The following is a 5713-nucleotide window of genomic DNA, read 5'->3' as shown; positions in this document are numbered from 1 at the left end:
TTAACGCACGACCACGAGATGCGGGCACTTTGTGGTATAAAAGAAGTTCATAGGCCCAGTGACTGTTTGCACAAAAAGAGGCAGCTTCCGATCTATCGTCCTAAGTCTCTAAAATAAATGAGAATGACAGGAGAGAAGGATAACAATTCTCAATATCTATTACGCGATGCACAGCTATGTAATCAACGGATACTGCAAGTTTGCTATGAAATGATATTACGACACTGTGCAGTAAGAATGTAAATATTTAGTTCACGATGAAAGAGTAAAAAATTAAAATGAACGACAGACAGAATTGATTGTTCTGTACACCGAGAAGCACTTTGTGCTAAATTTGCAAGCATGGAGCGCATGATAAAATTGGTGGTATTACTAGAAACTTGTCTAAATTTGGAAATTTGTGGTAAGATCCTATGGGACCAAACTACAGAGGTAATCGGTCCCTAAGCTTACACACTATTTAATCAAACTAACTTACGCTAAGGACGACACACACACCCATACCCAAGTGAGGACTCGAACTTCCGACGGGGTGAGCCGCGCGAAACTTACCTAAGTCGCACGGATATTATTCCTCTGTTAGTAGCAAAAGTTTTACATAGAACTGAATGACGAGAATGCAAACTTTATATATTAATGCAAACTACGTTGGTTAAGTCAATGGAAATTACTGGAACTATTTTTCGATTAAAAACCCTCTATTGTTGATCTTATGAATTAAAACGGAGAGCAGGAACGAAAATTAGAACATCCAGAATGGATTGCATGTCTTGTATTCTAAATGGACTTGACTGCAAACTGCCCACAGTAAAAAAACGCAAAGTGAGAAACACATTATTTCTGATTTGATGGGGATGCATTTAAAAAGAAACTCGAATTGCGGTAGAGAGTAATTCTGACAAAAAACATCATCCACTTCCCTAAGATTGCCAACGGCCTTGCCGCAGTGGTAACACCGGTTCCCGTCAGATCACCGAAGCTAAGCACTGTCTGGCTGGGCTAGCACTTGGATGGGTGACCATCCCGCCTGCCGAGCGCTGTTGGCAAGAGGGTTGCACTCAGCCCTTGTGAGCCAAACTGAAGAGCCACTTGATTGAGAAGTAGCGGCTCCGGTCTCGTAAACTGACATACGGCCGGGAGAGCGGTGTGCTGACCACATGCACCTCATATCCGCATCCGGTGACGCCTGTGGGCTGACGATGACACGGCGGCCGGTCGGTACCGTTGGGTCCACCAGGGTCTGTGGACAGAGTTTACGTTACGTTTTACTTCCCCAAGATTACGGAAGTCAAAGAAAACGCTACATTTGAACACTTGATTGTGGGTTGAAAGAATTACAAGGGCAGTTTTCTAAATATTTCGAGGGCACTGCTAGTCTTCCGTCTGTTTTCGATACCAGTTGAAATCGCCCCTGTGCATGTGCAGACGGAACTGACTGATCTTCAATGTAATATCCAGTACCTCTACATTGTTTTGATCGGGAAGGGTTTGCACATCACCGCAATGAGGCTACAAACGTGATAAAATATTTCGATCAACATATATGTGTGAAAGGTTTTCTCGATTACGAAACTAAATAAGTCACGATAATGTGGCAATCTGAGTGTAAAAATCTGCGAAATTTCTGCACCTGTTCGTGTACCGACAGTTTGTGTCAGATAAAAATTATATTATGACTTCAACGCTCGAAAAATAATTAAATAATATTGAAAATTTGCTTTGTTTATTAGCTATGCTGTTGAGATATGTGAAATGTAAAAGAACATTGTACGCGTTGTGACTGCATTGCTATTAAATATGGCACGTTCGCAGTTTCTGCCCGTTTCGCCTCCACACGCTCGGGCAGCCTGCCTTGGTGGTGGGGGAAGTGTGCAGCTAGCTGAGAGAGCTGTAACGCTCTCGCCAAGGCACGGCTCGTGTTCTGAACTCTTGGCCGTCCCTGCTCTAGGCGATCTGCTCAGTGAAGGAGACGCAAACGCGTAGGGTTACTGTGCCGTGTTGCTAAAATGTGACAGTGTAATGCCAAATTCACATGTCCTAGAAGCAACAATGACAGTGATGGGTTCTTTGAACAACAGAAGAAGTATGCTTGCAAAAACTGCATTCAAGTCACATTACACATCTGTAGGTCATTAGCTCTCGTAATAAGTGGTTGATCTCTAGAAAAAAATTAATTAGTCCAAATTATTGTTGCAGGCAGTATACAGGTCAAATGGGTTAATATACACTATGTGATCAAAAGTACCCGGACACCAATAACAAAATACGTTTTTCATTTTAGGTGGTGCCATCTACTGCCAGGTACTCCACGTCAGCGACTTCAGTAATCATTAGATATCGTGAAGAGCAGAATGGGGCGCTCCGCGGAACTCAGGGACTTCGAACGTGATCACGTGGTCAGGTGATTGGGTGTCACTGTGTCATACACCAGTACGCGAGATTACCACACTCCTAAATATCCCTACGTCCAATATGATAGTGAAATGGAAACATGAAGGGATGCGTACACCACAAAAGCGCACAGGCCGACTCGTCTGTTGACTGACAGAGACAGCCGACATTTGAAGAGGGTCGCCATGTGTAATAGGCAGACATCTATCCAGACCATCACACAGGAATTCCAAACTGCATTAGGATCCACTGCAAGTACTATGACAGTTAGGCGGGGGGGTGGGAGAACTTGGATTTCACGGTCGACCGGCTGCTCGTAAGCCACACATCATGACGGTAAATGCCATACGACGCCCCGCTTGGTGTAAGGAGCGTAAACATTGGACGATTTGTAAGTAGGCTGTTTAGGTTTTTATGTTGGTAATGCCACGTAGTGCTCTGTATGAAAATCGCTGACTGCGCTGTGTGCAGTCTGTGGTTGGCTGGACTCATTGTTGCGATATTCGCTAGTGTAGTGTTGGACAGTTGGATGTGAGCAGCGCGTAGCGTTGGCAGTTGGAGGTGAGCCACCAGCAGTGGTGGATGTCGGGAGAGAGATGCCATAGTTTTATATAAATGCCATAGTTTTATATATATATATATATATATATATATATATATATATATATATATATATATATATAATAACTTTTGAACATTATTAAGGTAAATACATTGTTTGTTCTCTATCAAAATCTTTCATTTGCTATCTATGCCTATCAGTAGTTAGTGCCTTCAGTAGTTATAATCTTTCATTTACCTGTTAGTACTGGTTCACGCTGTATTCCAGTAGTTCGATTAACGAAGATGTTTGTGAGGTAAGTGATTCACGTAAGGTATAGGTTATTGTTACTCAGGGCCATTCTTTTGTAGGGTTTATTGAAAGTCAGATTGCGTTGCGCTAAAAATATTGTGTGTCAGTTTAGTGATGATCAGAATAAGAAAAGAGAGTACTGTCTGAGTACGTTCTGTTTTGCTCAGCTGTTTGAAAATCAAATAACTGTCATTCTTTACATACAAAGGGTAAGTTTCAAATTGAACAGTGAAAAACGTTGTGTGGAGTGCCGAATCACGGTACACAATGTCGCGATCCGATGGCAGGGTGTGGGTACGGAGAATGCCTGGTGAACGTCATCTGCCAGCGTGTGTAGTGCCAACAGTAAAATTCGGAGGAGCTGGTGGTGTCTTGTCTGTTTTTGATGGAGGGGGCTTGCGCCCCTTGTTGTTTTGCGTGTCAGTACCACAGCACAGACCTGCATTGATGTTTTAAGCACGTTCTTGCTCTCCACTGTAAAAGAGCGATTCGGGGATGGCTGTTGCATCTTTCAACATGATCGAGCACCTGTCCATGATACACAGCCTCTGGCGGAGTGGTTACACGACAATAAGATCCCTGTAATGGACTGGCCTGCACAGAGTCCTGACCTGAATCCTATAGAACACCTTAGGGCTGTTTTGGAACGCCGACTTCGTGCCAGGCCTCACCGACCGACATCGTTACCATTCCTCACTGCAACACTCCGGGAAGAATGGGCTGCCATTCCCCAAGAAACCTTCCAGCCCTTGATTGAACGTATGGCTGTGAGAGTGGAAGCTGTCATCAAGGCTAAGGGGTGAGCCAACACCATACTGAGTTCCATCATTACCGATGGAGGGCGGCACGAGCTTGTAAGTCATTTGTCCAGATACTTTCGATCACATATTGTAATTATGTGTTCCATGGACTCATAAACTGTGTTGTAACATCTCGACAGTGGGAACAACTGATTGAACGTGCGGTATAAATTATCTAAGTGTGTCTTTTGTTTATTTAAATATAAAGTGAAGTTTTTCTTTGTTACGACTGGCATAGCTCTGGTAAATTACTTTGAGAGCTGACTTAGTCTGAGAATGTTTCTTATTGTGAGTAATCTACAGTACCACTTCTAAAACCTTTCCCTGATGTGTATCTGCGTTTCAGTTTTGTCAACCACTCGCCACCACTGGTGGGCTGGAATGGAGCAAAGAATTCTTTCCTGGGCAAAAGTAATAAATATTACTGCCGGCGGACTAGCAATTCTGGTTAGATACTAAAGGTAATAAGACTTAAACAAAAGGAAAGCTAAGTTTAACTTGGATAATGTTTGCTATAGTGGCAGCATCTACATCTACATGATTACTCTGCAATTCACATTTAAATGCTTGGCAGAGGGTTCATCGAACCACAATCATACTATCTCTCTACCATTCCATTCCCGAACAGCGCGCAGGAAAAACGAACACCTAAACCTTTCTGTTCGAGCTCTGATTTCTCTTATTTTATTTTGATGATCATTCCTACCTATGTAGGTTGGGCAAAACAAAATATTTTCGCATTCGGAAGAGGAAGTTGGTGACTGAAATTACGTAAATAGATCTCACCGAAAAACGTCTTTGCTTTAATGACTTCCACCCCAAATCGCGTATCATATCTGCCACACTCTCTCCCTTATTACGTGATAATACGAAACAAGCTGCCCTTTTTTGCACCCATTCGATGTCCTTCGTCAATCCCACCTGGTAAGGATCCCACACCGCGGAGCAATATTCTAACAGAGGACGAACGAGTGTAGTGTAAACTGTCTCTTTAGTGGACTTGTTGCATTTTCTAAGTGTCCTGCCAATGAAACGCAACCTTTGGCTCGCCTTCCCCACAATATTATCTATGTGGTCTTTCCAACTGAAGTTGGTCGTAATTTTAACACCCAGGTACTTAGTTGAATTGACAGCCTTGAGAATTGTACTATTTATCGAGTAATCGAATTCCAACGGATTTCTTTTGGAACTCATGTGGATCACATCACACTTTTCGTTATTTAGCGTCAACTGCCACCTGCCAGACCATACAGCAATACTTTCTAAATCGCTTTGCAACTGATACTGGTCTTCGGATGACCTTAGTAGACGGTAAATTACAGCATCATCTGCGAACAACCTAATAGAACTGCTCAGATTGTCACCCAGGTCATTTATATAGATCAGGAACAGCAGAGGCCCCAGGACGCTTCCCTGGGGAACACCTGATATCACTTCAGTTTTACTCGATGATTTGCCGTCTATTACTACGAACTGCGACCTTCATGACAGGAAGTCACGAATCCAGTCGCACAACTGAGACCATACCCCATAGGCCCGCAGCTTGGTTAGAAGTCGCTTGTGAGGAACGGTGTCAAAAGCTTTTCGGAAATCTAGAAATACGGAATCAACTTGAGATCCCCTGTCGATAGCGGCCATTACTTCGTGCGAATAAAGAGCTAGCTGCGTT

At 43.2% G+C, this 5713-nt stretch overlaps 1 pseudogene; it reads left to right on the top strand.

The window, feature by feature from the left end:
* The first annotated feature begins 928 nt into the window (after positions 1-928).
* LOC126482774 (5S ribosomal RNA) lies at positions 929-1046 on the top strand (annotated as a pseudogene).
* The last annotated feature ends 4667 nt before the right edge of the window (positions 1047-5713 follow it).

This window comes from Schistocerca serialis, chromosome 5, assembly GCF_023864345.2.
Source record: "Schistocerca serialis cubense isolate TAMUIC-IGC-003099 chromosome 5, iqSchSeri2.2, whole genome shotgun sequence".
Classification (NCBI taxonomy): Eukaryota; Metazoa; Arthropoda; class Insecta; order Orthoptera; family Acrididae; genus Schistocerca; species Schistocerca serialis.
Note: the sequence above shows the minus strand (reverse complement) of the source record. Positions and strands in the feature narration are given on the sequence as shown.